Source organism: Carlito syrichta, unplaced genomic scaffold (assembly GCF_000164805.1).
Source record: "Carlito syrichta isolate Samal-C Ts95f unplaced genomic scaffold, Tarsius_syrichta-2.0.1 Scaffold314288, whole genome shotgun sequence".
NCBI lineage: Eukaryota > Metazoa > Chordata > Mammalia > Primates > Tarsiidae > Carlito > Carlito syrichta.
In genome coordinates this window covers 1-18,325 of record NW_007258384.1, presented here as the reverse complement: position 1 = coordinate 18,325, position 18,325 = coordinate 1, and positions in this window count along the sequence as shown.

Genomic DNA, 18,325 nt, shown 5'->3' with positions numbered 1-18,325 from the left:
GCTAGACTGGAAGCTCTGGCTTCTGCTGTCAAGAAAAGGTAAGAACTCACCATCTTCTTTCCCCGTGTTTCTGCTAGTCCTGACACCTGGGATCACCATTCACCCAATTGTTGGCCCCTGAAATTTGTTGCTATACTCTGTCACTTCCTCACATCCACAGCCTGTCAGTGGTCAAACACCAAAATGTGTCTTATAACTCCTGATTTTTCTGCATTTCCACTGCCATTACCCTAACAAGGATCACCATCATATGACCTTCATAGTTCTCTAATCCATTCCTGCTTCTGCCACCTTTTTTGTCTTCTAAGGTATAAGTCAGAGCTGTTTAAAACGCTCATTGGGCCCTGATTCCTCTTAGGATGAATAGTACCCTATGCTCCAGAAATCTTTGTACCACCCCCATACTCCAGAAATCACAATATGATAATGCCTTCTGTTCACCCTGGACCGTGACCCATGCTGGCTTCTTATTCTAGAATGTCCTTCCTCCATCTCTTTGTTCGCTCAACTCAGACCCACTCCTCAGCTTCACTCCCTGATGGTACCCCTCCCACAGACCTGAGCTTGTTCCTCGTCCTCTTATCTATCTATCTGTCTCATCTATCTGCCTGTCTATAAATTAGAATTTCACTCTGTCGCCCGGACTGAAGTGCAGTGACATGAATATAGCTCTCTGCAGCCTCAACCTCCTGGACTCAGGAGATTCTTCTTCCTCAGCCTCCAAAGTAACTGAGATTGTAGGCACATGCCATCATACTCAGCTAATTTTTGAGTTTTTGTAGAGATGAGGTCTCACTATATAGCCCAGGCTGGTCTTGAACTCCTGACCTCAAGCAATTTTTTTGCCTCAGCCTCCAAAGTGCTGGGATTACAGGCATGAGCCACCGTGCCCAGTCTTGTACTGTATTTAAATAGCATGTTTACTTCTCTTTTTCTGCAGCTTTTCTCTTTTCATCTCCATCTGCCCCATAATTTGGGTAATTTCCATCCTGATGCTAATCTAATGTAAGGTTGTCCTTTAATCCACAATGTATGAAAAGTTGCGAGACTGTGGATTGGATGGAGGCAGTTAGCAGGTGCCATATTGAACTGGAAAACAGTTTTGTTAGAAAGCTGAACCTTTGTTTCTGGAACCATAATTTGGACAGTTAATAAACAATAAAAGTCTCAATCAGGTCAAACAGTCACAGGGCATGGTAGAAGGCAGTGGGATAGGCCTTGGCCACAGTATCAGACACACAGCTCATACTTAGCAGATTTTGCTTGTCACCATCATCCCAAAGGAGGTAGCATTGGGAATTTGACTGGTCAGGGGTTTGCCTCTGCCCTCTGGGGGCTGTCTGTAGGATGGTGGGACAGCCTCAGGATGATACCCATCACTGACAGTCAGATGGAGGTGAGAAACCAACAGATGAATCCTGCTGCTGCTGGATTCTCACCAGTTGGATTCAATGTCTTTGTTCTCTTCATGTAAGATGGAGCCCAAGTTTCTTTGCTACTCTTGGCCCTAAGGAAGAGTTAGACTCATGGCCAATGACACTTATTTAACTATTGTGGCTGGTTAGAGAGTTGGGTTTTCAGCTGATGAGGAAACAAATTTAAAAAGCAACATCCTTCTGGATGTTGACCCGTGTTGTTTCTCTCTGAACACTGGTCATCATGGCTGGTGAGATGGTGAGAAGGGACCCCTTCCTGGACCCTTTTTCTTATTTGTTCAGATCCTGTGCTATATGGTTGTCTGTGTTTTTACTTAAGATAATACAATAATTTCTATCATTTTTGAATATTTCTCTTTAGTCATGACCTTGACTACATCATGAGAGGTGGTTGTAGGTTTTTTTTTTTTCAAGAAATAGGGGAAGAAATCTGGAAGGAGGCAGTCAAATGAATTACTCTCTTGAAGTAATTGCAAATAGTGACTCATCAGGGGGTAACAAAATCACCTTAGTGAATTTTGAATAATGGTTTCAAAATGGAATAAAATAATTTTTAGAGTGCTTCACAAGTAGCAAAAGCAAGTGTTTCATTAAACCAGCTTTCCATTCATCTGCATGTGTACCAGGATGCAGTACAAAATGTGTTTTGTATTGTTAGGTCACGACTGAAAAAGTTTAAACATCCCCTTCACCCCCGCCCCATCATAAGGCAATTTACCTTGAAATTACTTACTCAATAGAGCATTGTCTGCTTTCACATTAATGTATGCATTACACATTTTTTAATTCAAATATAGTATTTTCCATCAGTGTTTATCTTAAGGGATGAGTCGCCTACCACTCAGGAATACAAGTGAGGCTGGTCATCTTCCATAGCATCTGCATGACTCCTGCTGTCAGCCTGGCTGTTGGTACCGCTTCTAACTCTTAGTGATGGCCCCAAATTCCAAGGTTTTTTCCCTATTAGAAAGGGCTTTTGGGTAGATTAGAAAATGAGACTATGTGACATTTCCTGTGTGTACATAAGAGGGAGCCACAAGATATATATTTATTTTATTTTATTTTTTAAAAGATAATTTTCTTTTCTTTTTTTAAAATTTTATTTATTTATTTATTTGAGTTGGAGTCTCACTCTGTCGCCCAGACTGGAATGCAGTGGCCGACCTACTGGGCTCCGGCGATCCTTCCGCCTCAGCCTTCCGAGTAGCCGGAATTACAGACACGCGCTACCATGCTCGGCTAATTTTTTGATTTTATTGTAGAGATGAGGTCTCGCCTGCCCAGGCAGGTCTCGAACCCGCGGGCTCAGGCAATCCACTCACCTCAGCCTCCCAGAGATGCGGGATTATAGGCTGAGCCACCGAGCCCGGCAAGAGATATCTTTAAATGAAAGGACAATGTCTATCCTTTTAGCTGCCAGATTGGACCCTGTCCCATTCTCCTGGAGCTAGATCTTAAAACAACTGTTGTATTTTTCATTTACTTTGGTGCTTTATCTGAAAGAGAATATTCTGCTTAAAATATTTCCAAATGAAAGTCATCAATTGTCATTTATATAAAAACGCTGTATCTAAAACCCAGGAAGAAATGTCTGGCTAAATGATACACACCCTTCATTCCTCCTAAACGCCTTCACACCCAGTCTAGGGAATGGGAATAAGTGGGGCATGAGAAAGCAATTTCGAGATCTCAACTAATAAGAAAATCATTGAATAGTCATTCCCTCCCACTCAAGCCAAGATCTGTGGAAAACCCCCCACTGCTTTAGGCCTTGAAAGACTCCCTAATTTGACTTTCACCAGTCTTTCTGACCTAACTTTCTAATACAGCTAAAACAACAGCAACAACAAAAAACCAGCTTGGGTTTTGTTTAGATATAGCCCATTTGCAACTCTCTAAACAAGTTAAACCACCTTATTTTTGCCTTTGCTGCTTGGCACTTTCTCTCCCTGGTTGTTTAGAATTCTGGTATAATATTAACCCAGCATTCAAGGGCCCTCTAGACTTACTGAAATTCAGTACACTTCTATGGAGCATTTATCATGTTCCAAGCACTGTACTCATGGAGGACCACAAAGACTACAGGATTCTTGTCCTCCTCATCTCTTCCTCCTCCCTCAGGCTTACTAGGCAGATATTGATGGAGCATCAGCTATGTCCCAGATGTTGTTGTAGGTGCTAGAGTTTACTGATCTGGTGAGGATAATCTAAAATTGAATTACTCCTTGTTTACTTATAGTCTAACTACATTTTAAGCTGCTCAGCAAAGAGGAGATCTATAGAAACAAAATAAGAGGAATCAAGCTATTTTTTCTACAGTAACCCTTTGATCTCTATCACTGTTTAGACAAGTGATATTTGGAATATTCCAAATATTCATTATATTTAAATTATACTGTATAGTTATATAAATTTATGTATATATAAAATACATAAGTGTGTATATATAAGTATACATGCATGCATAAATGTAGTAACATATTTATATATAAGTAAATATATAATTTTATATTTAATTGTTTATACTATCTATTTCTATTATATGTATTATAAGTTTTTTGATGTTAATCATTTTTTTTTCTTTTGTTTTTTTGAGTTGGAGTCTCACTCTTTCGCCCAGACTGGAGTGCAGTGGCCGCTCCCGGCCACCGCAGTCTCGACCTGCTGGGCTCCGGCGAATTCATTTTTTTTTATTTTAAAGATGTGGGATACAATTCAGGATTAGATATACACATGATCATTGTGCAGGTAAAGTTAGAGCCTCACTTTGGTCCCCACTTCACTTGGTTTGAGATCAGTTGTCTTACTGATGAAGTGTTCCCCTCCCTTTCTGGCAGTTTCCCACTACTGCCAATTCCTTTCTTATAGTAGTATGATAACTGTTCAGGGTCCGCTTATGGGTGAGAATATGTGGTACTCTGTTCTTTGTTTCTATGACAGGTCACTCAGTATTATATGAGTATTATAGATCTAAATCCTCTAAGAGAGGATTCATTTTTTAAATAGATTTTTTATGTTTTTAAATAGATGGTCACATAATAATTATCATTGATTTTTTTATGCCATTTCTCTATCATAAAAATAAAGTCCAAAATTCTGAGCTGGGTGATTAAATCTAAAAGAAAAAAAATCACATGAAATCTGGACCATATAACATATATAGAAATATATTTTAAAACTATAAATATTTAATATTATAAATTAACATTATAATATTTTAAATATTTAGATATTCAATACATTAAAAACAAAAATTTTAGAAAGCCAAGTGCTTGTTTACTGCTGAAAATTAAGAAACTTTAAAAAAATAGAAAGATGTTTAAAGAAGAACGTTAAAGCTGTTCATTCACTATCTTATCACCCTGACATAACAGTATAAGCATAGTGATGCGTTCCCTTTTAGTCTTTACTGTAGCTATATCTCTATTTTCACATTATCTGCATATATACATATGTTTGCATATACATGCATACATAAATACGTGGGATCATACCGCCTCGAGCTCAGAATCCTATTTTTGTCTTTTCTTCAAAATTATCATTCAATAATTTCTTTCTATATCTTAAACTATCCTTCAAGCAATACTCTTTAATGACTAGATAGCATTCCACTGTATAGATATGTCATAATTTGTGTTTAGCAGATGTCTATTTGTATATTTTGAGGATGTTTCTAAACTTTTAGTGTTATAAACACTTTTGGCTATATCTACCACCAGAATGAATACAAAGAGTTTATTTTTAATTCTTTACTTAGAATAAATTCCTAGAAGTAAAATCGTTTGTCTATGGGCATGTACATCCTTAAGTTATTAGACACATATTGCCACACTATCCTCTGAAAGGTTTCTTTCAATATTTACCTTCCCAGGTGTGAGAGAGTAGCTGTCCCCCTACATTAAATACTGTCATAAAAAAACAGCAACAACAAAACAAAACTCTTGGTCAACTGGAGAGTTAAGATATTGTCTTATTTGGGTTATTTTAGAAAAAATGTTACACATTCTTAACATATGTATTGGCTATTTATATGTTATGTGCCAAAATGGTTGGGATGTGTTCTAATGGAATGAGAGTGGTACATGCCCTGTGTTTTACAAATAAGAAAAGTCAATGTCACTCTGTCATTGCAGGCTCTACTTAGCAGGTGGCACATATTATTAATGTAAGAACTAGGAAGATTGTCTTTTAAAATAATAAGAAAACTGGATGATTCCTTATTTGGAACATCCATGGAGTGGTGGCTTTACTTACTATATATTTCAGATTGTTCTAAAATATTAAAATAAAGGTGCTATATTGATTTGTATTCTAAGGCAATAAGAAATTAAGTTGTGGAGGCCCAAACCCTGTTTTCGAAGAGGACAACTTTTTTTAAAGTTCTCTTTTTGACATTTTAACCACTTTAACACTCTTTCCTTTATTGGGTTGCCAAAAGTCTGTAGGATAGTTTGAAGTTTGATTAGTATTTTATTTTTCTATAAGTTTTAGATTTTCTTTTAGTTATACTTTTGTCCAAAGTAGCACTTGATATCATAAAGCACTTTAAATTATGTAGATTTTTTTTAAGTCAGGTTCTCACTCTGTTACCCAGACTAAGTGCAGTGGCATAATCACTGCTCACTACAGTCTCAACCTCCTGGGCTTAGGTGATCTTTCTTCCTTAGCCATGTGAGTAACTGAGATTATAGGTGTGCACCACCACACATGGTTTATTTTTGTTTGTTTGTTGTGCTTTGTTTATTTAATTTGTAGAGATCAGGTCTTATTATGTTCCCCAGGCTAGTCTTAAACTCCGGACTCAAGCAGTCCACCCACTTTAGTCTCCCAAAGTGCTGTGATTACATGCATGAGCCATGGTGCCCAGCTTATGTAGGAGATTTAAAATAAAAGAATGTCCTTCCTCATTTTCAATTTGTTTCTTCTTGGGTCTCAACTCTCAGCTGATGGGCTTTTCTGAGCCTTTTTCATTGAATATACAAGTTGCATCGTGTGTGTGTGTGTGTGTGTGTGTGTGTGTGTGTGTGTGTGTGTGAGATAGAACTAATTTTTTCAAAGCCTGGGTAATATACCAAGAGTAATGACTGACCTAAGATAATGTTCGAAATGTGAGCACAAGCAAGGTTAGCTTACCTGCAGGAAATTTTGTTTATTTAATCTATTGGAGAGATTGTAGGGCCTGAGAGATGATCATTTTAGCTAATGTTAGTAGACAAGATATAGTGGAATGAAAATTTTTTTTGTTCAAGTTACATCAAATAAAGGAAAATGTTACCAAATTTTATTGTCTTCCTTACTTGCTGAAATTACTTAAATTTTTGAACCTAATTAAATTTAGGAGGGAGGGATGGTATAAACTGGAGCTTTCTCTGGAATTGAATTTTCTTTGGGAGATTTGAATCAAAACATCAAGAATTGATTATGTTCTTGAACAATAATTCCACTCAAGATTCAGAAACATGGTTATAAAATCTCTTACAAGCTTCCTCTTAATAGCATGAGGCCAGCTTTGGGAAAAAATACAATGTTTGTTTGTTGTTGTTGTATTTTTCTAGTATTGAGAATATGGTAGGAGTATGAGGTTTGCCTGTATGGGGTGCAGGAGGGATGAATGATTCATTTTCTTTATTTTCTACCTACTATCCATGTAAATGGAATTATATAGTTTGTAGCCTCTTGTGTCTGGCTCCTTTTGTTCAATATAATGCTTTGGGGTGTCATTCAGGCTATTATATTCTGGCTTAATGTCAGGTAAGCTTTAGTTTGCTTTGCTTTTTCCCTTCTCCTTTTAAGTCAAGGTTATTGAGGTATAATTTAGTAAGCAGAATTTACCCTTTTTAAGTATATAGTTCTTTAGTTTTTATAAATGTGTACAGTCATGTACCTACCATCATAATGAGGATATAAGCTGTTTTTATCTCCCCAAAAGTTTCCTCTTGACAGTTGGTTTTGCCTCTTTGACTAGTAATTCTCAGTGGTAAAGGATCATGGGTGGAATGTGGTAAAGGTAAACCTAACCTGATTGACAAAAAATCTGCACTAATCTCATCAATTCAGCTTTTAGGATTATACAACCATTCCTTGATAAGAGTGTGTCCTCACCTTGTGAATCATACATAAAGGAATGTTCCAGTAGAGAAAATAGATGCAGATGCTCCCCTCAACTGGATTATCCCATTTAGCTTATTAAACCAAGAGTAGGTAGTTTCACAGGGTGTGCCAAGACCTCTCCCTGACAACAGAGCAAAGCTGGTGCCCATCATTCTGAAATCCACCCCATTGTCTCCCTCTAGAAGTTTCTAATGGCCAGAACCAAATAACAAAAGCCTAGCCCAAGAGCACACAGTGTCATAGGTGAGAACAAGAGGCTGTAAACCAATCTTATTTGATGATCATTGTTTCTATTTTACAGCTATTATCCCAAATTGTTTCAACACATGTTCTCAGTATCACACACACACACACACACACACACACACACAAACACACACCCAGAGTTCACAGATTTTACCAGAAATCAAGAAAAGGTGTAAGTTTTTAGTGAACTGACCAAGTTGATAAATAAGTACTTTTTAGGTATTAGCTCTCTATTGCAGACGAAAAAGAAATGAAGAACACAAGAAGATCTCATCTTCCTATGAGTTTTCCCCAGCCTACCGTGTCCTCTTTAAGCCTGTTTATCACACTCCCCTTAAGATGTGGAAGGCTTATGAAGCGCCAAAGAATGAAGAGACTTAAGCACCATGGGCTCCTCTGCCAGCTGATCTTGCCAGGGAGGGAGGGTGATGTGGATGTAAAATGATGTCATTGCAGTTTCTTCTCTCTTATTTTCCTCGACTGCTATCTTCTTATCCCCTGGAGGAATATCCTTCATGTCTGATTGGATAGGGTGAAGAAAAGAAAATTGCACTTATTTTAAGCTTAAAGTTTAGCCAGATGGGAGCCAGCTTAAGTTTTGTTTGAATATAATTTGATTTTCTCCCCCTCTTACCATCCTATGTTGAGTTGCCTCTGACAACTGATAAAATTCACATTTTCAAGCAAATCTAGGATTTAGATATAAATATGCAGTGAGCACACAAATTAACTCATGTTCTCAAAGTTAAAAAGGGTGAAATCGGAGTAACTTCACAGAAGAAAATGTTCAACTTATACTGGTAAGGTGGACCAAAATAGAATATAACACATGCTTAGTTCTAAAATATTTCCAATTCTTAATTTTTAACAGAGTTAGTAGAAACAGTCTAGCAAAGTTGATTACTAAATCTGAGATCCATTTTCCCATTAGATTTTAGTATGAAATTGGAGACAGTTCCACTTGAAACAATTCTCCCAAAAACTGAACTGAAAGTACTTGTTATGAAATAAACTATAAATTTGGGGAATGTTGTAAGATGTGAGACTTTAGAAATTTTAGCACTTATTAGTCATTCACTTTTCTTTGCTGCACTGAGACACAATCTGAGAATTTCTCTCCTAAGGAGTTTCTTCATTTCATGTTTGCAGCTAGTAGAATTTTTCTGCTTTTTGTAATTCTGATTCTAGATTTTTATCCTGCCTCACAGGTGAAGGCACTGGAAAGTGAGAGAGTGGAATCTGTTTTGACTTTATCAGCCTGAAAATTAATGTACTAATTCCAGTGATTTGGATCTAGAAACAGGTTATTTTCCTTCTAAATAGATTCATCTTAGGAACAGGCTTACAAGGTATGGATCAAGCAGGCTTTTCATGTATTCCTTTTCTCTCTAGTTAGACCCCATGAGGAAGAGAGACGGGGCTCCCTGGCCAAACCTTGAAGTGAATGCTAAGAGATGCTTGCAGTTCCAGGTGGTATAGAATGGAAGTGGAGCAGTTCCCACCACTGGGAGGCTCCTTGGGAAGCAAAAGCTACAATTGTAGAATAATTAAGGCGTGTCCTGGGAGGTCACTGCAAGACTGTCAGGGTACAGTCTTGGCTCTTATATGGAGAGATTGGTATTTGGAGACAAGTGAACAATCATTTTTAAATGAGGCTATTAACACTTTTATATTTCAGATGTAGAACTGTTACTTAAACTACTATTTTATCATTCATTTGCAGCAGCCACCTTTATATTGAAGATCTATAGCCTTCAATAATTTGGGAGACCATCTGATGACCTAGGGATCAGACTCTTTACTAAGTAATGTTTGCTTGTGAGCCTCAGATCTCTTGAAGGGGATTTTTCTAAGGACTCCTCAAGGTGCCTCAGTAAGCACCTCATCTCTCTTTTTGTAAACCAGCCTGAATACTTTGTCTCATTACATTACGTAATGAACCAATAATAATACCCTGCTCCATCAAGTCAGTAAGTGTGAAATATTGTATATTGTGTTGATTCTTGAGTTACCTGCATCTTAAATGTTTTGTTCTTTCATCAAATTGATTTTCTCATTTAGGTTTTACTCAGACACATTAAAATTTATCTGCTTTAATAGCTTTATAGGTATACTGACAACCACAGTAGAAAGAAAATGTGGCTATGTCTTGGGAATTAATGTTGGCAGTATACATTGTCCACTCTTAGTTGTGACATTATCACGTGTTAGTGGTTACAAATAATTAGTTACCAATAGCATGTAAAGTGCCAAAGTTTGCGAGTAATTTACTAGAGCAATTTCAAGGATGTCATCATTCCTACTGGCTAACATACTGTACTTTCCCAATATGGAAAGAATAGGATAGAGTTTCATCTCCACTGCTGAGAACTGCTACACTGCACAGCCCATCCTGTGTCACCACAGCCTTAATTTAGGGCCTGCCTGGGAAAGGGCTGAGGCATGCAAACTTTCACAAGGGTCAGAGTGGAACAGGTGACCCACACTCAGATTTACTCCAGTGCAGCAGACTTGTTGTGCCCAAACTGTGGCCTTTTTTTTTTTTTTAAACCTGTTGGTCTTCTCCATTCTCAGGATTTGGTCTCTAATGCTCAATGTAAATGTTCTGGGGTACCTCCATCATCCTGAATTTGGGTTTCTCATAACGTTAAGCAGAAGTTGAACTGTTTGTCATGAGTGAGAATAACCTGCCTGGTGTTTACACTTCAACTCATCCTTCTGAGATTTTGCGTGAATCCAGTCCTGACCTTCATTTCCAAGAAACTTTTTAACCTTCATGCTGTTAATAACAGGAGAATTCTGTCTCTAAAAAAAAAAAAAATGTATGTGTTTCAAGCTGTTCCAGATGAACAATTTCTATTTCTGGTTTCTTAATTTTGTGATTCTAAAGTTAATAGAGATAACTTAGAAGCAAAAAATGTTTTAATGTTTTAACTGTCTAAAGCCATTTCTGAAATTATCTCCCTGTTGATATTTTTTCCCTAAACAAGACTCTGCTTTTCTTCCCTGATGATTACACAGATACCTATACATAATAGAATAATAAGAAAATGAAGTATAAAAAGAAAATAAATGTTACCCTCATAGCCATTGCTAATATACTTTGCATTTCTGTCTGCCTTTGATGCACATATGATTTAGATATCTTACTCGTCACTGTACCTCAGTGTCCAGCAGTCCTAAAAAAGAAGTAAGATGCTCAGCACGTACATGTGGTCTGGCTGATGTTTTTTATGTTGATTACTAACTTCCTTTTCAACTGTTGGGACACCTTAGCACCATTTGGTCAGAATGTTTACCTCCAAAGCATCATATCTGCAGATGAATATTTGGGTTGCCAGCCACCCCTCAGTAGTCAGTGGTTTCTATGAATGTAAGCACTTTACCTAAAAATGAATGAATAAGCAACCTTTCTTCTTACAATGTGTGTTTTTTTGTTTGTTTGTTTGTTTTGAGTTGGAGTCTCACTCTGTCACCCAGACTAGACTGCAGTGGCCACTCCCGGCCACCGCAGCCTCGACCTGCTGGGCTCCAGCGATCCTTCCACCTCAGCCTTCCGAGTAGCCGGAATTACAGGCACGCGCTACCACGCCCGGCTAATTTTTTTATTTTATTGTAGAGATGAGGTCTCGCCTGCCCAGGCGGGTCTCGAACTCGAGGGCTCAGACAATCCACTCACCTCAGCCTCCCAAAGGTGCAGGATTACAGGCTGAGCCACCAAGCCCGGCTCAGTGTGTTTTTTTTAACATGCCTTAGTTATATGCAAAACAATGTATTTTATTTATTTATTTTGCTTTTATCTTTTTTTTTTTTTTTTAAATGTGAGGTGCAATTCAGGGTCAGGCATACAAATGGTCCTCATGCAAGTACCCTTCTTGATGGTGTGTCTCCTCCTCCCCTGGCAGTTTCCCACTACTTCCAATCCCTTTCTTATCGTATTATGATAATTGTTCAAGATCCACTTATGAGTGAGAACATGTGGTACTCAGTTATTTGTTTCTGTGATAGATCACTCAGTATTATAGTCTCTAAGTCCATCCAAGGAAGGCTGCTAGAGAATTAATGGGAGCTTCTTGTTGGTAATGTAATTGACAGATTCAGAGATTGCTAAGAGTTAAGTCTTAGTAACAAAATATTTGAAAGTCTTTTCACCTTTCAAAGGTGAATATAGCAATGGTTAATGCACCCTATGTTCCACATCTAATAAAGAGTTAATGAAGGCAGATCATCAAGACAGTTGGTCCTGTGGTTGAGAGTTGAAAGAACTCAAGGATAAAGATGTGGGATCGTTTGTTGTAATAGCAAGTTACACATATTAATATCACTTTCTTAAATAAAAAGGTTACCAATTTGGGAAAAAAATGAATGGGTTTCTAGATAATACGTGGATTCTGATTTTTGTGAGATCTTCTTTAAATTCTGACAAAATTTGTCTCATAAGTGAAGCCTGTGCAAAATGGATTCTGCCCCTAAGTTTGCCCAAATAGAGAATTTACCCCTGAGTCCTTTTTACGAGTGTCTGTCTAATCAGTCAAAAAAATCTTCTTACAGTTTATTATGACCCTACTAGTTTTTCTTAACTGGATAACCCAAGTGGATTTCCAGCTGTCAGAGCAGATCACAAAACATGTTGCCCTCTAGTTTCTGTATTTTTAGCTTAACTTGCTCAACCCTAAAATTGATGTGAGCTCTTGAGTCCAACATTCTCAGTATTAATAGCTCTTTTAAAAATATTTTTAATTGAAAAATAATAATTATACATATGTATGAGGTACACAGTGATGTTTCAGGATAGTTAACATATCTAATGAGCAGATCGGGGTAATAAGCATATTATCTTCTCAAACATGTATCTTTTATTTGTTGGGAACATTAAATATCCTCCTAGCTGTTTGAAGCTTCATAGTATATTTTTGTTAAGTATAGTCATTCTATGGTGGGAGAGAAAACTAGAACTCTTTGAGGTTTTTTGAGGCACTGGGGCCCACTGACCCATAGTTGCAAAGCCTTCTTTGGAAAACAACTCCAGAAGGCCTGGGTACTGGGTGCTGAGAGACAGCCTGGTAGCTGCTGCCAAGAGGAGCCTGCATTTGTTCCTGGAGAATCACTTTGAGCTGAGGGAGATTCAGTTTTGCCTAGTTCTTACCATGGCCCTCAAATTGCTATATACTAGATTCAGAGGAATAGGACCGTGCACCCAGGCATAAATGTTTGCATTCATGGACACACTACACTCAGTGCCCTACAGTTTTGGCTCCAACTCTTCCTTGTATTACTGTGACTTAGGTGGTTGGCAAGTTGCAGCCATGACTTTTCAGGTTATCTCTTTTTCCCAAATAGCTTGAATGTTGTTCAAGGCAGGCAGTGTTCCTATGCTTGTTTTGTTCCTCCAGTCTGCTAGGATAAGAGTGTTTTCACTTTCAAAATAGATGCACATTCAGATCAGAGAACACATAAGGAAAGCCCATGCTAGAGAAAATAAATTGGCACTCCTTGCCATACGAGTTGGAGTTAGTGTTAAAGTTATGAGTTAAGATTGTCTTGAGAGAATTTGGTGTTGGATAACAGAGGTCCAGGATGCAGACCCAGGATATAGCCATTCATTTAGGAGCTTCATAGAGTAAAAGGAGGCTGACCATGTCAAGGAGTGGCTAGAGGGGGAAGGGCAAAAGCAAAAACAAACAAACAAACAAAACACCAGTGAATGCTGTTAAGAGTCACATTAAAAGGGAACAGAAGTGTGTCTCAGAAGACATTGTAATCTTTAGCAAGTGCAGGTTCATGGAGGGGTGGAGATGGATGACAGAGTGAATATTAGGTGTGACTGAGTTGGTCATGGATACCCCAGGCTGACAGAGACATCTCTTTTCAAGATGGTAACTACAGGTGGGCACATACCTATAGTCCCAGCTACTTGGGAGGCTGAGGCAGGAGGATCATTTAAGCCTAGGAGTTCAAGACTAGCCTGGACAAGATAGTATGACGCCATATCAAAAAAAAAAAAAGAGAGAGAGAGATGGCAGTCATGAAAGGAATGAAGTGATAGGGCAGTAGCTGGTTGGGATGGGAGATGTGGGTATGTGTTGGAATCTTTGATAGGTTTTTGTTCTGTTTTAATTCATGGTTGTATTGGGGGTTGGTTGGTTTGTTTCAAGATGAGAGAAACTTCAGTATATATTAATGCTGTGCTAGAGTCAATAATTAAATTTTCAGCAAGTTTGATAGACAGTTCTTAAACAATGGACAACTTAAAATTTGCCGTGGGGGTAGTATTTACACCACAGAAACTGGCAACCACAGATACAAATACCACACCCCCACCCAAGTACCACCACAAAGAGCTAGTTGTTAAACATTTCCCAGCATACCACTGAGCATATCTGAATACAGATAGAAATAATTCACTGGAGTCAGGAGAGACTCATGTGTTGGAAAGACACGAGACACTGATGGAACCTCGTCTCCACTGATAGAGCAGGAGATTGGATCTGAGTAATTATGGAGACATTGGCTTTTCAAAGCAGGAAGGATTTTAATAGGAGGGAAAGTAAAGAGGATGAGAGAGAAGCGAGCCAAGATTCATAACAGCAATAATTATCGAAGCTTACATTTCTGAGTGAGTATCACGTGCCAAGTACTGTTCCAAATGCTTTGCCTGGATCTTCTCCTGTGGCAGCTATACCACCAAGGCAGGTATTGTCATTATGTCTTCCTAGGTGACAAATCTAAAGTGCAGAGAGGTGGGACAGTTTTCCCAAGGCCCACAGCTGTCACATCATGGAGTCAGGACTGAAACCCAATGTTCTGATGCTCCAGCCTTTATATGTGGTCCCTGCAGTCTGCACTACATCCCAGAAATTGTGCAGATTCCAGGGCAGGAAGTGACACAAGTTCCCTGCTGATGGTTTCTTTTCTCTAAGGAAAATGCAGCAACATCCCCTTAGAGTGAGGGGCATCAATCAGAGAGATGTAAAGATAGTAGAAAACATACGTGGAGTATGGGTGAGCAAGCCAACTACTAGAGGAACATGAGAAGACGTCCAGGCAGTGTGGAGGGCCCAGTTGATAGTTTGGACCATAAGTATATAGTGAGACCATCCAATGATGTCGTTTTCTTTCAGACACCTAAGCTGCTCTGTGTATGCTGATAAAGTAGCCTGTAGGGCCCCTCTGTGGTAGGATGATAACAAGTGGATGGGATAGATGATCCAAGGACAAAGGAATTTAGGCGTTTGTCAGAAAGAGCGTAATTTTAGTAATGGACAATGGAATCTGTGCAGGGCAAAAAGTTTGTGGAGGCAGGAGAGGGCTGGTTGAACTTGAGGTTTTGGTAAGATTGAAGAACTATAACAGTTGGAGTACTTGAACTAGTGAAGGAAGTAGAAGAAGAGGCTGTATTTGGAAATTTGAGTATAAATTTATTAGTTCCGGTGATAGCTCATTTTCTCAATATTCTCAGTTCAACTTGTGATTGTGGAAGGAAATAGCCAAGGTGAATGGTAAAAAGGGTCATTGGAGGTGAGGTCAATGCTCATACATGTAGATTTACAAATAGTCCAGGGTGATAGCAGAAGTTGTGATGAAGAAAAAGACAGAGATATTTTTTATTAAATAACCTCTCATTTTAATTTTTCTGTATATTGCTAATATTATAAACACTTTTTGCAGTTTACTTCCTATGCTAATTTTTTGTATTCATTAGAGAAGGAAACCACACATATGTCTTATGGTTGTTTTAAACTTTGTTTAGTGCTAAGTTTAAGACCTTCTATTAGTATTCATTTGAAGATGTGGATTCCTTATTGAACCTTATTATGAGTACCAGCATAATAAAGAAATCCTAATTGAGTTAATATCCATCAGGATTTAGTTATTCATCAAAAGCTGCTTACTGATTTAAAATGCAACTGATAGTCCTCCTCAGATAATACAATCAGACTTTGTCCACGTATGAACATCATCAGTTGAATGACGATTGCATGACCTTCACATATGTTTTAGATGACTGTGTCTTTTTCTCTTCTTGGTATTTTATCAAATCCTATGAAAATTGATATTCATAAAGAATAGTAAGGTACATCATCATGTGTATTGTGGCTTCTTTCTTATTGAGAGGAGGAAAGACGTTTGCATCCCATGCCTTGGTGTGTAAGGGAAATATGTCTCTTGTGCTCTCTCTGATTTCCCTGGGATGCATGGGCTCCCACTCACTGGATTGTCAGCTGGTCACACAGCACCAATGGAAGGAAACATTTCTCTTCCTAAATAATACTCTGTAGTGAGTCTCTAATGCAAGTGTCGTTTCCCCTGGACCTCATCTTGAGGAGAGCTTGCTACTCTTAATACAAAGCTTGACCTAACTGTGGTTTCCCTTCCTTAGGGGCAGCATTTCCTCATGCTCTAAGTGGGATTAATTTTCATAACTTAATTTACCAGGTCCAGGAGGCAAGCTGTGGTTGCCATGGGAACGGTAACTGGATTTCCTGGCTTTTGTACATTTAACGTATCAACAATGATGCTATAGTGACATAAGTATTTCTTCTTTTCTCCACTCTCACTTCCTTTTCCCCTTTTAGACAGATGATTGTTAGGGAAAGGAGAAAAAGAGTTTAATTTCACAGGCTGGTTTATCTGGTAAGTGTCATAATACTCACCTGGTGAGTTATTTCAGTGGTAATGACATGTCCACAGGATACACGTGTCTAAACTTTACTTCCCATCCTTGGTGCTGGTTTTGATAGGCTTTCTAAGACCATGGAGACCCATGCGGAAAGTCAGAGAGAAAATTTGTTCAGCCTTGTAGCTGTTATTAAACTGAACATGACTTTGTGTACTGTGTTAAGTGAATTGCAAATTTAGAATGTTGTGCTTATTTTCATTTCTTCTTAATCACTGTGAGTCATTTCTTCACTAAAATTGAAGGCCTATCAGGTTAGATATCTATATACACACAGAGTGTGATTGTCAGAATAGTACTTGCATTGCATTTCTAGGCCACATAATCTTTAGCCTAACATTTGCATATTAATGGATAATTGTAAAACATTATGTAAATTATACATGGTGGTGAATATATTATCAAATCAAATGGCCTTTAGGGGTAATTATAGGATGCTGCTATGTCAACTAGGATGCCGCAGGTTGAATGCTGAGCATTTCCCATAGAATGAAATATAACCCGGCCAGGGTTTATTTCTATCCAGTGTCAAGAGTTGCATTTTGGTGTGACCCTCCATTTTGTTAGATGAAGCAAATTCAGGATGATATTAGTCACAGAATGTTAGGGATGAAAAGAATAAAATTCTGAATGAAACATATTAAAGTGTGTCAACTTTTTGTGTTGTTAATTAATCTAAATGTTTTCAGTCACAGAGAAAGTCCTATGAGTATTAATGTTTTTCAGGGTATTTATTTGAATATAATTTGTTTCTTTTTTATTTTAAAAGAATCCATGCTCGTTGTAAAAATGCAGCACACAGAACAGCCTTCTTAAGACACCCTATTGCTAAATGACTTTATTCTTTTATTGACTGCCTACATGTACCTTCTTTGAAAACCACCATCTGATTTAATCTCTGTCATCTCCCCGGTTGTAACTCAGTGTCTATTCTGTGGTGACCAAGAAAGCAGTGTGGAAGAGAGGGAGGAGAAAGTTGAACCAGTAAGTGTTATCACCATGGGACCGAACTCTTGGCAGCCCTGGTCACTTTCTTAAACCATTTGTTAGACTTACTGTATTATTTCTTTAAATAAGGCTTCTCTTTAGAACATGTTCTTTTTCCATAAAGGAGATCTCTATATTGTGACTACATCCAGTGCTTTGAAGGGAGGCTACATCTATGTAAGTATTTTCTGGTATTAAACAGTAGGTGACAGATGAGCTGGTCTTTATCATCATTTAAATACGTTCTTTCAAATCCCTGTACCTTCAAAACAAAACTACCTCTTCTATCCTGTTATATTTCCATGTAAAATGACCCCCTTACCCCACTAATCTAATGGTTTCTTGTTCTGTGAGTATTCTTTTCTGTTAGCAAGTGATGAATGTAAAACATTTTATGCAAAAAACCCCTGATGTTATGGCAGTCATCCCCTTTGCAAAAATGAAATATAAACAATAACCAAACTGTAATGTCAAAAATAGACAATGAGACGGGGCAAGATGGCGACGGCATAGGTGAACTGGTGAGATTCTCTGAATGGACCAAGACTGCAAACTGCTGAATAGACAGACTGTAAAGCAGAGGGAAAAGTGAACAAAACCAGAAGACCCTCATAAGGAAGAACAGGTCATTGCAGAAGAGAAATAAAAGCAACCCCACCTTCCCTCAAAAACAGAATTGAAGAGGGGGAGGGAAAGGGGTAAAGGGAGAAAAATCTACAGAAATGAAGAAAACCCAAAAGAAGAGTATGGGTCTCTCCCAGACGCCTGGGAGAGCAGACACTGAGAAAATTGACTTTGGAATACAAACAATGACAAGTCCCCAGAATGAAGGGTCTCAAAATGCAAATGTAGATATCAAAACAAGAAT